General features: G+C 39.8%; 1 protein-coding gene across 1 annotated transcript in view; it reads right to left on the bottom strand.

Annotated features, from left to right (window-relative positions):
• Positions 1–4283: 4283 nt before the first annotated feature.
• The window catches only part of mafa (v-maf avian musculoaponeurotic fibrosarcoma oncogene homolog a (paralog a)), a 53132-nt gene continuing 39790 nt past the window's right edge, over positions 4284–17625 (bottom strand). The window contains exon 3 of the mRNA XM_037247300.1: positions 4284–10203. The gene's annotated coding sequence lies outside the window, so the exon portion shown is untranslated. The remainder of the gene's footprint in view (positions 10204–17625) is intronic.

Genomic DNA, 17625 nt, shown 5'->3' with positions numbered 1-17625 from the left:
ATGGGAGGGCTTTTCCTTCATCGCCTCGTCAAATTCTGTCTGTGCGTTTCATCTCTTTGTTTTTTCTATGAGTGACTAGATTGGCACGAGGTCAAACTAACTAAACAATCCTTATGTGGCTGGCTGGTCACGCATATTTACATACAGTGTAGTACTTAAAAATGTATAAGACCACCGGTCAGAAGGCTTATTGAGCATCAAGAAGTGTTTTAATGCAGACTCTTTCAATCCAGTAATTATTTTCATTTTTGGAACAGGATTGGACAGGATCACTTTTCTCTCACTATTCCGTCAATGTGAATGTACGTCTGCTTTCTTTATTTTTCAACAGCCTTTTTTGAATTTGGTGTTTGTCGCCAAAGCTTAAAGAAAAATCAAAACACTTTTGACGCTTGATAAATGTTGCTTTCAGATGCAAGGAAGAGCCAGTGTGATATTCTCTTGAACTTGTTCATTCAATTTAGAGTGCAAGTGTTTTTACTCTCTAATCATTTGTACATGGTATTAATACAAATATGATTATATAATTAGTTTGTGATCAATACGGCATTGATTACTGTACAAACAAGGGATTAGAGCTTTGTCTGCCCTCCGGACAGTTCAGCATTCATGAGCTGGACATGTTCGACAAGCGAGCCAAGTGACCTGAGCAACCTTGACCAAGTTTACATCGATATGTGATTGTCAAGAACTAAAAGGCTGTGGGAAAATAAAGAGCTCGAGGAAATAAAACTCAGAAAAATTGTGAGATTTTTTTCATTGAGACTGTGTAAAACATCATTGGCATACAAATTTGTGAGTCAACTCTTTCTTCGCCAGTTGTGCTGCTACGATACGAACCACACTGGTAGTTCCTCACATTTCCTCTCATTTTTCCGGATGTGAGTGAGGAGCCCTAGAGAGTGATTGTTATATCCATGAACAGTGACTCCTTCATGCTCCGCTGACTCTCGATTGCCAAGTAAAGAACTCTGGAGAGACATCAGTGATCAGAGTCGATGTTTGCACAAGAGGGACTCAGTGTTGTGTCTTGTGAAACAAAAAAGAATATGAACATCTGTATACGTCACGCTATAAAGTAAACACAGGGCATACAAATTATTTGAAATACATTTTTTAAATATTTGTAGCAATTAATCACTGAGATAATGCAAATATTTACGTATACTGTTAGCTATACAAGAATCTGTACATAAGTACTATGCATATATTTTGTTTGTTTTTTCTCATGAATGAGTCTAAAGCAACAACAAACATGCAAGCATATTGCCAGATTTAACACAATAGGCAGCCATAAAACCGTTGCCTATTACAATTGCATGTTTTTCCTTGTTGTGCCTTTGTTTTGCGAGGGCTCATTTGCGATTGTATTCATCTCGCTAAAGGATGCAAATACCTTGCTCTTGTCTGAAAGAAGAGTCATTGACAATCATCTGCATTAACAAAAGTGAGTTTTACCATCACAATAAGCAACGTACAAAAGCATATATTTTCCTTGTTCATTTTTGTGCAGCAAATGAATAGATTGCACATGCTTCGGATATTCGGAGAAAAATGTGCCACGCGCATCACCATCCCCCTTTGCTCTTTATATAATAGATAATGAAAGCACGATGATGAATTTCACAATAAACTAATCTTTTCAATGCCGATCCTTTTTTTTTCTCCCAGTATTGTAATGATCACAATTGTGGGATATTTCTCATTCTGGGCACAACAATGTTTTAAACATGGACAAAGACTCTCAGATTACTTAGGCATTGAGGAGCATCTGTCCTTTACATGAAATTTCTGGTGAAAAAAAAATCTCGTAGTCTGAGCCGTTCTTAGTCTCACAAGACAGCAGACGGCTCAGACTACAAGATTTTTTTTCCAACAGAAATTTAATGTAAAGGACAGTTCTGCAACAAAAGGAGGTTGTATGGCATAATGGGCTAAATATTTGGAGGGATGAAGAGGGTGATGGATAATTATGATATGATAATAATGATAAGACGTCAAAATTTACAAACAAGGTATTGTCAGAGTATACAACTGGAACATTGGATAGTTAGAATGAACAATTGTGCAGGTGTTTGGATACTTATTTTGGGTGATGTTCTTCTTGTACTAATGTCTTCCCTGACGTAAGTTCAACTCCGATATTTATGTTCCTCTAAGTAGTACTTTGTAAACTCTTGCATGCAAATGTGAATTATGTTAATAGCTTGAGCATATACAATGGGTACATATCCTGTTGTCCTCCTTGTATGCTATGTTTTATTATTTCCTGTGTCCATGATTGTTGTTAAAAGTATGCACATATCTCATTTGGACTTATATAGATGGTCTATCTTAGCAACATGATCTCTTCATATAAATCAATAATCCGTAATTAGTGAAATGAGGCTACATTAAAATCTTGCTAGCAGTCTTAGACTCTCCCTTCAAGGAATTAATTGTGCACTCCTTATGAGTACAAATATAAGAATTAGCTTATAAAGTTCAGATTCACTTATCAATCATTCTTCCACCATGAATATTGGACTTCTTTTGCACTCTCCCTTTAATGAGCGAAAAAAAAACGGACATATTAAAATGATCTCCCCTACCTCTCTCTTGCTCTGACTTGCTTTAATAAATTACTGTCTAATAAGAACTTTTATGATCCCAGCATATGTTGCCTTTTATAGGTGAAAATAATTGTGTTCTTAGATCCCCTACCTATTCTCGCCATGCCAATGAGACTAGCTGAGCTTACAAAATGGCATAGTTTCACAGTGTCTGCTCAAGTACTTCTCATTTGCTTCGTTACGCCTCCTGCTCTCTTTCTCTGCTTCATGATACACCTTCATAAGCACCATCCCCCGTTCGCTACTCTCCACTCCACTCTTGCCTGGAGAGGCCTCCACTTGCATGCCAAGAGGCACCCTTAAACCGACAGCAGTACCCCCCCACCATCATACACACACACACACACACACACACACACACACACACACACACACACACACACACACACACACACACACACACACACACACACACACACACACACACACACACACACGCACTGTGTTGTTTTGAGCTCCCATTGAACTGTGACACACACCACTTGACAGGTGACACAGTACACTTGATGCTATCGGGTCCGGCCCAGAGATTTATCCTCTTGAGTGATGAGAGACTGTCACTGCATTGTTTATCTCCGCTACCGGATGAAAGTGAGGAAAACGACATAGTGAGAGGGATGGTTCTTTTGTTGCTTTTAGAGGCAAGATAGAGATCAAAAGCCTAAATTGAACTAAATGAACAAGGAGGATATTTGGCCACAATTTAACATCTTATCCAATGAGAAAATTCTCTCCTTTTAAATATAGCACAAAAGGTATGTCCTTTGTTGTTTCTATTAGAACTCTACCAATGAAAAATAAAAAAAATCAAGGAATTAGAGGTGAACTTGGGAGTAGTTAGAAGAAAGGGTGTTTGAATTCTAAGTATGCTGAGGAAAGGTGGCTGAACTTTAAAAAGGAAGTAAATGCAAACAATTTCCTTGCATTAATATTTTGTATGTGCCCCCACTATTCTGGACATGGTATTCTGATTAATGTTGTGTTTGTGGAATAAGAAGAAAGGAGGCTTTGAATCTCTCTTCTTCCATTAGCTTCAAACAACAAGGCATATGGAGGGGTAGTTGTTCTGTTTGTATTATTGCCAATATTTTGTGTGATATTTTCAGTTAAATTGTATTGTTTTTTATGTTTTTGTAAACCACTTTTTTTTTTTTTTTACAGCAAAAGCTCTAGTAAAAGTGCCAGATAGATAAAGATGTAATGTATTGTTATTGGTTCCTCTTAAATCCACATTTATCATAGGTTACCCGGCCATAATGCTTTACGGCAGCAATATTTAAAGCCACTCGTGAAGTTTAAAGAAAAAAGAAAACTCAAGTGACATTTGTGCAATCTGAAATGATAAAGCAGAACAACAAGGCTTATTGTTACAATTATTATTTATTAAAGTTAAAATATCTTTAGCACTGGTTAAAAATTAGACACTTCCTTCTACCATGAGCGCCTTGGGATTTAATGTTTTTACATGGTTGAAAATAAACACTCTTTGAAATCAGACATTTTCACTCAACATCCCTCATTGCAATCATAATAAAATGTCACATCCAAATTACTAGGGCGGAGGCAAATTTGACAGACATAAGAAGGTTTTTGAGTAGAAAGTGAAATCATCAACTTTCTTGAATTTTTGTTGAATCGCCTTTACCTGAGGCTTAATTTTTTGTCGTACTGTATTGCATTTTCCCCCCCAGAATTTGCTTTTTCAAAAATAGCAGCACACTTAACAGCTGGTGATCATTTTTGCCTCACTGAAGTATTCAGTTTTTTTTTTTTTCTCACTAAACTGTATTCCATGGCATTTTATCATTTGTAAGACTCTCAGCAGCCACAATTAAACATGAATTGTAAGCATTTGGAGACCAATACGTTTCCCCCCCTACACACAAAGTTTCAAACAAAAAATGATGAATGGTCCTTTCTTGCCTCAGTCCTACCTTTACGAAACATACAAACATGGATTAATAATACAAGCAGAGGACTGTAAATGTCAGACCGATGCATCAGTAAGAAAACATTAACACTAAATACATATCTTCTTATTTGAATTATTTACAAACGGTATGCTTTTTTCACACTTTATTCTTTTTTTCCTTCCATGCCATATGAGAATTCTGGATTACAAAAGTACCTGAACAAATTGCTTGTATATTAGCATGCATAGGTATTTGATATTTACACCCTATTTACATATGTGAACTATGATGAGAGGGATCTGCTTCTCGTTCACCTTACTATGTGTCAGGTATGGAGATGGAGAACAAATGTCGGTTGTAGCGTACAGCGTACAGTCGATGCACATTCATTAAAATAGAATGCTTTGATCGTTTTTTAATACTCTATTGTTACAAAGGAATACCTTAATTCTGTTGCAGGCGATGGATTTGACCAATGCCACAACATTACATAAGACTTTTTTTTTTAAAATGTATTTGTCTCTATTACACGCCAGTCTCTGTGCACAGGGTAGTTGGAAAAGTTAATTTATGATGTTAACTGTGCCGTGAAGGGAAAAGCAAATAGGAAAGAGCATGCACAGCACCAGGGAAGGACATTAAGCTGAGGCCATATCTTTCTCCCTCTGTCTGTCCAGTAAAAACATCGTGTAAGAAGACACATCACCATCCATCATCGCGGACAAACTGAGAGGGTCTTTCAGCAGTGATCCGACCATTGGCAGGTACACGTCTCTGACACTGTATTTGTTTTTGTCTATGGGAAATGCTATATAACAAAAAAGGCATCTTTTGGAAAGCGTTCTTTACAAAAGCAATGAAGGAGAAAGGTTGGTCATTTAATTAACAAAAGGAGAAAACTATCATACAGTGTTATATCGATATGTACATTTAAGCATAGGTTACCATCTTGATAAGAAAAGGAAGACATGGATATACTGTAGTGACAGTGTTTATGATTCATGGCTAGGTAACCTCCTCATGGGTTATTGCAGTCACAAAAGATATTGCTCATTAAGTAAAAAAACACATCCGCATTATTTTCTCCGGTCTCCCCACAAGTCCATTGTCTGCACTCAGCCTCTCGTATTGGCAGTACCGCGTCCTCACCGGGGGTCCATAAACACTCGATTTCACATAACCGCCTTTGATAAAGGAGTCAAGTGACTCCAGGAGCATGTTAATGTGCTTTCCCATGAAGCTTATCTCAGACTGGGGTCACAGAGGCCAAGTGGCAAGGGGCTGATCGCCATTGCAATAAGACCCTGGAAGCTGTTAGTGCAGCTTACGACTCCTCCGACGATAACGGAGCCAGCCCAGGGTCTACTTTTTTGAATAATCAAAGTCTTCATTCAAGCCCGTGGGAAATAATATCCACCTTTACAACAGTATAGGGCGTACTCAAATTAACCTCTGCTAACCGAGACGGGGCCCATTGCGATGTGATATGAGAAGACGTAATTGTCGACCAGCAGCAGTTTTTACGCGAAATACAGTTCGCAATCTCAGTGACCCTCTTTGTGTTTCAATAAAAACAGAAAAAACGGAACGCAAGAGAATGTTAAAAAATAGTCCATCTACGATGAAACGTAATACGTACAGCCCCACCCCTTCACATTTATGCAAATAGTTTCAGTCATTTTTGCATAATTTTGCTCGCCAACTGTCAATAACTGTGATGTTGCAACAAACTCTCTGGTTGTGAGAATGTACTGTCTATTTCTTTATGCACTACAAAACATTTTTTGTCAGATCCATTGATGATGTGGCCATTAAACGTACCGCTTTGTTAGCATACGCTTATCGCTACACTTTTCTTATGTATCGGCGAGGATGAAAGGGATGTGTAACTGTCTCGAATGCTCCAAACATTTCACTACTCTTAAACTGAAGGATTACGCGTTGTTCACAGCAGGGAGAATAGCATGCATCCTACGCTATCCTCTTAAGCCACTTGACTCTACATTGTGAACCCTGATGTCCAGCCAGCAGTTCAAACGGCCTCAGTCTGAATAGCAGCAAAACATCTTTGCATGGCCTTAAATAAGCCTGTCTCAGCTACCAGGAAGTCCATTTGATGTTTTTTAAATACATTAGCTTCATCAGTTGTGCTTTAAAGCATGCAAATAGCATAGTAAATCAAACCTGTCAGAAGGCAGACTGTATGGCTAAACATTGCAGGGTGGAACGCCACCTGTCTACACCTTCTGGCCATTTATTTATTTCAACAGCAGGATTGTACATATTCATAAATCCCTCTCGTTCCTGCTTTGAACACAGTCAGTATGTTTTTGCCTTGATCCTTTACGATTCCTTTAGAGGAGTTCACAAACAAAGAAGTTTAAAGCATCTGTTTTCCCCCATTACCTAATCAGACACTAAAGATTTGGTTTAAAGCATTTATCAATGGCAGGTCCGCCCAGAGCTTCTTTTTTTCGGTTAATCCGATTCTCTCTATTCCTCTGTAAATCTTCTTGGGTGATCACGTCATAGTGAATGGCTTGATGGCTAACTGTTCATATGTGCTGGCCAGAATGAGGACGGAGGATGGGCTTTAAAGACTCATATTTATCCCTGTCATTACATTTTGACACAAGGAGGGCTGCTCAGTCTCGGCTACTTCCTGGCTGCAGGAATACGCCTCATCTACTGCCTCTGTCTGTTTATATCATGACATCATGACAAAGGAATATTTCTATAAGCAATGCAACAGACAGTGAATTGTATTTCAACAGCTTTATACCCTCTGAAGAGTACAGTTTTTATGCCAAAAGGTGGGGATTAAGAGCGGAGCAATTGCCGTCTCTATAATCCTTTCACCTTTGACCCTGTTCCCACAAGCATGTCTGGCTTGAGGTCACTGTTAATCGTGACGCCCCAGCAAACCATCTGATGTAAAGTTGTTTTTACAATTATTCTCAATTGTTAGTCTCATGATTTCTTGCGGTTTTTGATTTTCACACTGAATGAATAACAGTTATTCTTTTACTTATGCTCTACCTTAAAAACAGTTTTTAATGACTGTCCTCCCATGAATCAGCTTCAGTGGTCCATGGAGGCAGAGATTACATTGATGGGGTGTTTAGTCAGATAGACACAGACTTTTCAACTAGTTGAAAGAATGGCTAAGGTGGTAAGCAATCCAATGAAGGCCACGTAAGTTAATTAGCTGAAAGTGCACTGTTGTACACAATATCCTACATCCTGACTGACACTTATTTACGCCAAGCACGGAAAAGTGCAGATACAACATTTATGAGTAGGCTAAACTCATCTCCAGTAAATATGATTACACTTGGGTTGGGCTGATGGGAGGATAAATCGATAAGTTGATTTTCTGATAGTTGAGGCTTATGTAAATTGTGTCGAAAATTAGAGAGTGGGAATTGTAAACAATGGGTGAAATGTCTTATGAAGAGCTGGATGAAGAAGCTGAGAGGAGAAACATAGCCTTGTGTGGGACTCTACAATACATCCATAGAATTTGCTATCATTTACATTGCAACGGCCAGGCCTCCCACCCACATATCCATCATGTTAATATACCTACAACATGGCCAACTGGGTAATATATCTTTGACCTGTGATTACGCTAACAGCTTATTGTTTGCACACTGAACAATCCCATTATGTTGACGATCTGTTTACATATTGTCTTGCTCTTTAGATTAGTCTGTGTGGGAGCATGTGTCTGACAGCAACAATTACGAATTTTGCTTTATTTGTGTGCGTGTTCCAATTCTTTATATTGCCTGCTCTCCTCCTTTGCCTTACCTTAAACGTGGGGAGGGTCAAGGTAAGGAAACTCTGCCCAACGGTCATGTCAGGGACCCTCCGCTGTATTACTTTAAAGAGTGAACGGATCAAAATTGTAACTGTGCCGAAAGTTGGATGCCATTAACTTTCAGAACTCTACTTTGGTTTTGGACTTCTCTGGCAGCTTGTCGACTCGCTGAGATGTACAAATCCCTTTGACGTTGGATGAATGGACAGCTGCTGGCAGGATGCCCTGTACCACTTTGTACGCTGCCATTGAATTGGCGCGCCCCACTTTGCCTCCCTTCTTCTCTTCCCCCACCTACGCTCACTGTGGCCAGGTTCTGTGGGACATCAAAAGTGAGGTTACATGTCCCTTAAAACGTTTAAGACCTAGCGACTCTGCTGCTTCCCATTTGGCCGAGTTGCAACCTTTACTATTGGAATAGGTAAGCTAAAACTACATGAGTCGTGTTACTTGTGAGGAGAAATGATGAGGCTTACGTATGTAGTGATCAAGTTCCAACTCAACATGCAGCTTCTCTGGCTATACATTGTGGGAATACTGTACATATATACAGCGGTATATTTGAGCAGTACTTTTGTGATTTGGTTGTGAACCTCTTAGCATGTGCTAGCTTATTTCACTGAGCGTCAGAATTATTTTATTTCCCCAAACAAAGTGTCCGCCTGTAGCATCCAACAATGAGCAAAGGTTCTCCATGGTGTCATGCAGCAGAAAAGCAGATTGATGTTGTCGGAAATAAGTGACAGAAGCCTCTGTGCAGATCACTCACTGAGAGGTAGGGGGTGTTAAACGGTGGACGTGCGGTGTTCAGTTCCCTGTAGTCCATGTAAAGGTTGTCTTTCGTTTCCACTGCGTTTGTCTGTCCACCGATTTGGCATCTTATCTGTCAGTCCATTTGGTTATCACAACGGTCCACTAAAGACAGAGGTGTCCTCGTTTACATTGCAATCGATGAGGTGTTCTTTGCCCCGTTTATTAGGTCAAGATGAGAGCACCCACCGCCGTGAAAAGAAAGAAGTTGCCACTCAATGAGGAGGTGGGCAGAACATACACAACAAACAATTGAATTACATAGATCATGAATGAGGGAGACATCTGAATAATACCAATATGAAGACTATATCTATGATCTTAATGCAGCCTAGCAAAACACATCATTGTGTTCATATTAGAAAAAAAGTTTTGTTGGAAACCGTTTCTAAAATATCCACATATGGATGTTAAGATCTACAATATAGTACTGAACAGCTGCAGGGATACACACTCTGTAGTGTTCCATGCTTTTATCTTCATCCACCTTTATTTACATGTACTCAAGCGAATACTGGAGGGGGAAGACCAAGCCAGTGATAATCATAAGCAACTTTTGCTTTTTTTACACTCCCAATAAGCTGATGAGAATATGATACTGGAAACGATAATTACATGGTGTCTGGAACAAGGATAGTGGCTTCATGTGGAAAATGGTGAGCCATGAGGTCCATACACAGTCGTGAAGGTTTATGGCATGGTGAGAACGACTTGGTATGTGGCCCGCATTAGGAGTGTGGGGACGGTTTTATTATGATCTATTTACAGAAGCATGCATTAGTGAAGTTCCTGCTGAAGGGAAAGTAGTCCTCCCGGTGTCACTGTCTCTTGAGTTTAGTCTTTTTCTTTTTTTTGTTTCCCTTTTTGTGTTATGTAGAAAAAAAACTGAAGATAAAATATCAGGGAAGAGTCAGAAGTAGCAATTTTGAGGGAGATTTGTTTTCTGTCACTTTGGTGAAGACATTTTTGAATGTTGTGCTTTGTTGGTGTCTTCGTGCGATCAGCCATCCGCTCTGATGTCCTAACTTCTCAGTTGTGGAGTTGTCTGTGAAAATAAAGAGGGGAGGGATCGAACACAGGAAAAAAAGTGTAGTTATTCAAGAGTGATTCAGACAACCACATTCTCACACATGCGTGTAGTGCTTCCATACAACGGCTATAATGTCGAGCATGAGAAACTGTGGAGCACATTACGAGCTGTATGGTACTTTTGTCTCAGTGTGCAGAGTTTATGGTGACACACAGTGAGTCACGGTCACATTATATAAGGGGTGGGAGGGCTCTGCTGTCACTGATGCCAGTGTAAAAACAAAGGCAGAGTGACCACCCTGTGAGTGTGCACGGTGAGCCCACTTGGCAGAGATTCAGAGTGACACTGTCGTCTGCATAGCGGCTGACTCTTCAATCAGCTTCAATTAAGGCCAAAGGTAGACAAGCGACTTTAATGTTGGTGCTACTCCAATGTTTCCGTGTATCACGGTATTTCTTTTTGTAACTTGGTTATAAGCAGTATGTACATGTTTAGGTAATATTCATTGTTTATTTGCAACACAGCAGTTATCTTGTAGCATTTAGCTTGATATGAATCCTTGGTGTTCATATTCAGATGATCTTTCCATCTTGGTGGAGGTTTACACTGTGTTAAGGGACATTCTAGTTGCTGTTGTGTCATAGAAGCAATCATATCAATTGCTTCTCTGCATGTGATAACGCCACTTAAAACACAAATTGCTACAAGCACTACATCACTGCATTGTCCACCTTTTGCACAGCGGAGAGCCAAGCGAGCCAATAACCTCACCGCAGAGATCACAGCCATTGCCCCGGGCATGCTACATCCACTCTGAGAGAAACAGCAGCAGTCAGGACTCGGCAGCTCTTCAAGAGTCAATGCGGTCCCAGGGTGTGTGATAACAGAGTATGTGATGGGAATGCAGGGCCATTTGGACCTGCAAAGCCAGGTGTTAGCACTTCAGCTCACCGCCTCATCAATAATTGACAGAGGCAAACCAATCAGGACAATTTGCTCCCCACAGCGAAGTGCTAGAGCAGCCTAACACTGGTGAATCATTAATGAGGCAATTAGCAGAAATGGTTAGACAGTTCACCCTCACCGGCAACGCTCTTGTGACGCAACTGTCTCCTCGTATTGGCGCTGTAGTTGATGGACTCATGCGCGGGCCAACGCAAGCTGAAGCAAAGCACGAGACACAAGATTGCTTCAAGACTGAACCAAGCCAGCTCAGAGTGCAGCCTAACTTGCGGTGGTGCCAGTTCTCCATCTGTTGACCACAGCTCAGAGCGCCAATAATGGGAACAAACCCAATTGGCTATTACCATGGGAGATTGACCTTTATTGGCGGTTGTTACCATTGCACAGACCAACAGATGCCGTCTCCTGGGTGATTCAAGTGTGGGAGAGCCTTTATGGACATGGATAAAATCGACCTCAGTGACATCACTCAAATATGGTGGGTTGGGGCGGGGCAACAACTACAATAACAGCAAAGATGGCGTTTGCCTTTGAAGAGCTGAGATCCCGGATTGTTGTTTGAGAGGAAAATCAAAGCCCCACGAGAACTTCTCACAAACATTGATCGGCCGTATTGGAACCATTTTATAGTTTATCAATGCTTCTCTGCCTGCTTTCTCAGCCATGGGTCTAGTACAGGCTCAATAAAACCAGCAACCTTGATCTCAGGAACAAATCTTAAAAATGCAAATTGCTGCAAAGACATTAACAAAATCACAGACTCTTGCTTAGTTTTAAAGTCCCTGTAAAGAAAAAACAAAAGCTTCTAAATTTAACACACCGCATAGAAAAGTGTTGTGCCTGGTGGTTGGTGGGTGATCAGTCCCGGTTATACTATATTATATTATATACGTATATATATATATATATATATATATATATATATATATATATATATATATATATATATATATATATATATATATATATTATTTTAATAGTTAGGTGAAGTTGGTTGTTGAATCATGCCTTCCCACAATATGACGAGACAACTTGCCTGCAACAGTAGTGGAACTGTTGAGTCACTCTTGATAAGTGTGCTGTCAAAGAAGACTAACATTAGATAAGCTCTGATTCTACCAAGACCTCCAATGGGTCACAGCCACAATGTATATCTGCTTAATGCAAGAGTTCAGAAAGAGATTATCCTCAGTTAATGAATGAAAACTCCACTTTTCTGTTGTCTTTGCATTTCACAAATGACTTTGAAAACCTGCTGCACATCATTGATAAGAACTTAGGTCAGGCTGTATTGCTGATATTGACACTTGTCTTTTTAATGGTTGCTATCCACTTTTATAGCCCTCGCGGGATGCCGTTGGGGAAAACAGGAAATTTGGAGGATGGCTTGAGAGAGTCATAACCCTGGCACCTTTGTGTTTTGAGATTAACATGTAATTAAGATAGTAAATCCATATTTATTAAACAGTTGTATAAAACAAATTACACCCAAAGTATGTCATAATGCGTTGCGGTAACCACCCACTGAAGTATTCAGCTCCGCAAGCTTCTTTTTATTTTTTTAGCAATATCTACTTTTTTTTAACACCATCTCTCTACCACACACCCCAACTTTAAACAGAAAATCTCTTCCTTGTTCAAAATAGTAAAATATCACTGACATTGAAATCATCAGCATTAAAACATTCCACGATGCCTGACAGTGTATGCATAATGTCTGATTAGTCCACATAATGTACAAACTTTTCTATTCTTGAGAGATTGCAATCATTACATCAGATAAGTTCCGTTTTACAGGCCACTGGGTCAAGCGGGTTGTGACTCAGTGCAGCGCTGCGGAAAGTAGTCATCATTTAACACTCGTCTTTCATCTATGAGTAAAAAGCACTGTGGTGGAAACTCTAATCAGATAGACTGCACACACATCGTGAAATATATCACTTGTAGATCATAAAAAGTGTACATTATGATGGACTGCTGAGGAAATTCCCTATCAAGTTAAGGGGTTTTACTAGTTTATATGCTAGAGAGTGAGACTGGAGAGACGCAGTTTGGAGGCACCATGCACATTGTGTGTTACCAGATTATCTCTCAAAGCAAGCAGCATTTTTCTCATTCACTGTCTCACAACTCTGACCTTGAATATGTTCTAATAGGAACTGCAAATTATATAAAAAAGGCAAATGATGACTCAGCTGTCTATTTTGAAGAGTAAAATTTATTTTCAAAATTTTCAAAATTATTGTACATTAAGATATATTTCACAGTGGTAATGCCATTTAAACACCTCTAGATTTTTAAAGCATACACATTAAGAGTAGTTTAGTAGATATTATTTAAAACATTGTGTCTGTCAGGGAGAAAAGTGAAAAACGTGACTGAAAGTGGAGAGGTGACATTTTAAGCAGGCATTAAAGAAGGATCATCTGTCAGCTTTAAACAAGAACAGGTTGAGCGAGACGGACAGAGACGAGGTGTTCAAAGACAAACTGAAAAGATGAAACTTGGGCTGAAACGAGCGTGTCTGTGATATACTGCATCCCGTGAAGCATTGTGACTGCTCTGAGCCTGCGGCCGGACACAATCAAGTATTGAGAAAATCTCCTTATGTGATGCACTGAACAGTACACGCGATTGTTCCACTGCAGCAATTCAAGCAGAAACAAGATGGAATTTGTGCTGAATTTTACACTCAAATAAGCACATTTCATTTAGTTCATTCATTCACTGATTGGCATGTTCCATCCATCTTCGGAGGTTGTGCCACCCGTTATAAACAAGTGGCGGTCACAGGCCACTGCGAACCTCTACGGCGAGTGTTGTCACGTGCGGGGTATATGCTGCTGCCTGTCCTCTCGTCTTCCAGGGTCCCCTAATGTTCGCCTCTGGAGATCAATACCCATCAGCCTGCTAAAACAAATACATTTATCAAGCCTGATAGGTGTGCGCTACACCTCGTTGCTACAGCGTGTTACATCTGATTGCAGGCGCAGATACTGAAGAGCATCCAGCAGCTGGAGACGCTCCTGCCAGACTGTGCTCGAGCGTTTCTGTTAAACTGGTCACATAACACGCCGCTTTGTTTTTGAGCAAGATGATGACAGGCATTATAGCTCCGGCTGGCGAAAAAAAGTCTTGTTTTTTTCTCTGTGTTCTCAATCAAGTAAGCTCTGTGGCATTTAAAATTTCATCAGAGGGAAATGTTCCTTATGTCCACCCTCTGCTGCAGATAAAGAACAGGCGTTTGAGTAATTATGGTGCATTATCGCCAAGGAACATTTCATTGCCGCGTTTTAAACTGTGTAGTGAGCGGTGACAAACGAACGACCATTTTAATTCCTATCAGGAGGGAAAACACATTGCTGGAGCCAATGAAGTCAACGCTCACATTCTGCCTCTGACTGAGACCATCTGGACCAAATAAAGTTTTTCCCCTTTGAATCAACATCTGTTGGAAATTACACAGCAACACTTAATCTCTATATAGTCCTTTTATTTTTGCACTTGCTCTAAAATCAACTGTGTTTGTCATGCAGTTGAATTATTCTGCAAGAAAATAGCGGTATTCAGTAGTGCGTAGCCCTCTCCCATGCAAAGAGAAAATTAACATCAAATTGTGCATTTTAATTGATGATATAAATCCAGCTCTCCAACACCTTGAATTTTGAATAATTTCAAAACCTTTTCCATCATTAATGTCACACTAAAACCTGTACAATTCAAATGGGAAAAAAATCCATTTGTCACATTAATGGTGGAAAATGTTTTTAAATATCTTATCTTGGTCTATTTTTTATATTGCAAAAACCCTACCATTTCAACAGGGGTGTGCAGACTTTTTATACCTTCTGTACTGAAATTTTCATGGTTAAAAAAAAAAAAAGTATGAAATCTGAAATCAGTCTGCTCATACATGCCAATTATTTCAATAATTAAATAATTGCATGGACAATTACTAAGTGTTTTTGTTGGTGACAATTTGGACTCTGGAACAAATCATTCAAAATATAATGACTTTCCACGGTAAATTTTATTTGGAAAGTAGATCTGCCTCAATGTCAACTGGATAATGTTCAACATTAGAGGTTCCACTGTTAACTTTGGTCAAGATTTAAGTAAATCAATCTTAACAGGGTCTCCCACACAAAAATATAAAAGATTTTCCTTGTCCCTTAAAACACCCTCTTCTGAAGTTTCACCATTGGGCAGCTTTTATCTAGTCATGCTATTAAACAAATTATGCTAAAAACTTTCTGATAGTGAGAGCAATTCCAACACGAGTATTGTGTAATTCCCTCCTTCTCGTCCTCTCTCTCTCTTTTTCTGCCTCTCTCGCTGGCGTGATCGACGGCTTGACCGTGTCTGTCAATCTGTCAGCAGCTGACAGTTTTACAACATATGCACTATACTGATGGTACCATCGCTCAGTAACGATTGAGCTCTGCACTGAGATCTAAATACGACAGAGTGAAAGAGATGTAAAGGACCGAATAAACGAGAAAGAAAAATACAGTTTGTGTCAACAAAAACGCAGATAGGCAGAACTGAAAAGGTCATGAAGTGCATCTCAGTTTCACATGTGAATGTATCACGTCAGTTTTTGAACATTGCTAACATTTCCACGTGTGGAGGTGGAATCATTGGTCTTGTGTCTTTCCACTGGCCAGTGAATAATTTGTTCCATTGCAGTGGGGACACTTAATATAATCGCGGACTGCAATTACAGGAGGAACAGAAATATTTGACTAGATCCAACCAAATGGAGCAAAAGATCTTGTCATAGCTTGTTAATTTATTGTGCTGTTTTCTGCAGTTTTGCTGTTATTTATTACAAGGGGAAAAATACAGTGGAAGGAATATTTAATTATTGACTGGACGCTTTTTTTTTTCCACCTGCAAGTTTGGTCATGCACCAATTCTGATGTCACAGGTTTTCTGTGTACTTTTTGGAATTTTATGTAACACGGCCTGAATGTTTTCAAGGCAATTTTCACCTAGGTTAGTGACTGCTTAAATAATTAAATAAGTAAATAAAGTTTCCCAGCGCCCTTGAAAGCAGGAGGCAAAAGCTGTGCCCAGGAGAGCGCAAAAGGAGCCAGTGTGCTGCTCTGTTTGCCATGAACAGAAACAGAAGCATCCTGCCACCCCGCGCTGTCATATGGAAGGCAGGCTCCCGCAAACACATGCTTAATGACTCGATTTATTCACTCTGTCACCGTCGCTTCATTTTTTTCTGCTCTCCTTTCGCCAACTGATTAACCCAGACACCCTTTCAAGCTCTCACTTTCTCTTCTCAACAATTCTTTCTGTGAGTCTGGAAAAGTTTCCCTAATTGCAAATGATGGTCTTTATGATAAGGACATCATTTTATTTTGTTTTCCCATGCTATTCACGATACACTGTTGAATGCATCGATCATACCGTTGCACATGAAGGTTTCTCAACGCTAGATTCTTAAATCTATGCTGACAGGTGATGACATGATGGAGACAGGTCTGTGCAATTGATCGTGCCGACTCGCTTTTACTTCCCTATCTCTTCTTCCGCTCTTTGTCCAATCACTCTGCCTTATACATTTTGCTCCCCCATCTCTTTCTCCACCCGTCGCTGCAATGTGTTGAGCACAAGATGTCAGATTATTTCCCAGCAGACACTGCGCAGTGTGACAGAAGACTGGAGCATTATATCACTAGATGACACCTCGTCTGCCTCTAAAACCCCCTGCCTCGCCCCACCACCGCTACCATCGCCCCGCAGACAACATCAAATATCGCCGGGCCTTTTTGATCACTTAAAAGGCTCGTATTAGGAGAAGAGCCGCGCTTAAACAAAAGCAAACAGAGTGTTTCATCTGTCACGTTTGTCAGTGCGCCATATGTGCCGTATAAGAGTTTTCTGTCAGAAAGGGCCTAAACTGTCCTAAACCACATGATGTCACGTGTGCGACTCCAAATGCTCTTGATCAGAACTGGCAGTTAGTCCAATCCAGTATAGAGTTCAACGGCTCATTTTATTGCGTCCACGTGCACTGTCCCCCCAGACCAATGTCTTCGTTTTCTAAGTGTACATGTCTCACATACCACAAAATACAATATTGAGTCTGCACCGGGGATTTATACTGCAGCCTCCCGCAGGATTTATGGCATATTAAGAAAGAAAGAAAAGGCGGAGAGTTAGAGTAAGACAAACAAATAATGCTTGGCAAAGTGATTAGCTCAATAAAAAGAAATTATGCATTAGTAGCCCGGCAATTATTATTGTGTTTCTCATCACATAATGACTTGGAACAATGCCGTTAATGGTATTATTGGCTCACCCCCAGAAGAGGGTGTTCATAAGCTTGATGACGCTTTGTTTTTTATTTAATTCATAAATCATTTCAATGCATAGTTATTTTGATCTATGTGTTGTAACAACACAATAAGTTTCTTGTTGTTTTTATTTTCTGATTGATTGCTGTGATCACAAACACAT

This window comes from Syngnathus acus, chromosome 3 (genome assembly GCF_901709675.1).
Source record: "Syngnathus acus chromosome 3, fSynAcu1.2, whole genome shotgun sequence".
Taxonomy (NCBI): Eukaryota; Metazoa; Chordata; class Actinopteri; order Syngnathiformes; family Syngnathidae; genus Syngnathus; species Syngnathus acus.
Note: the sequence above shows the minus strand (reverse complement) of the source record. Positions and strands in the feature narration are given on the sequence as shown.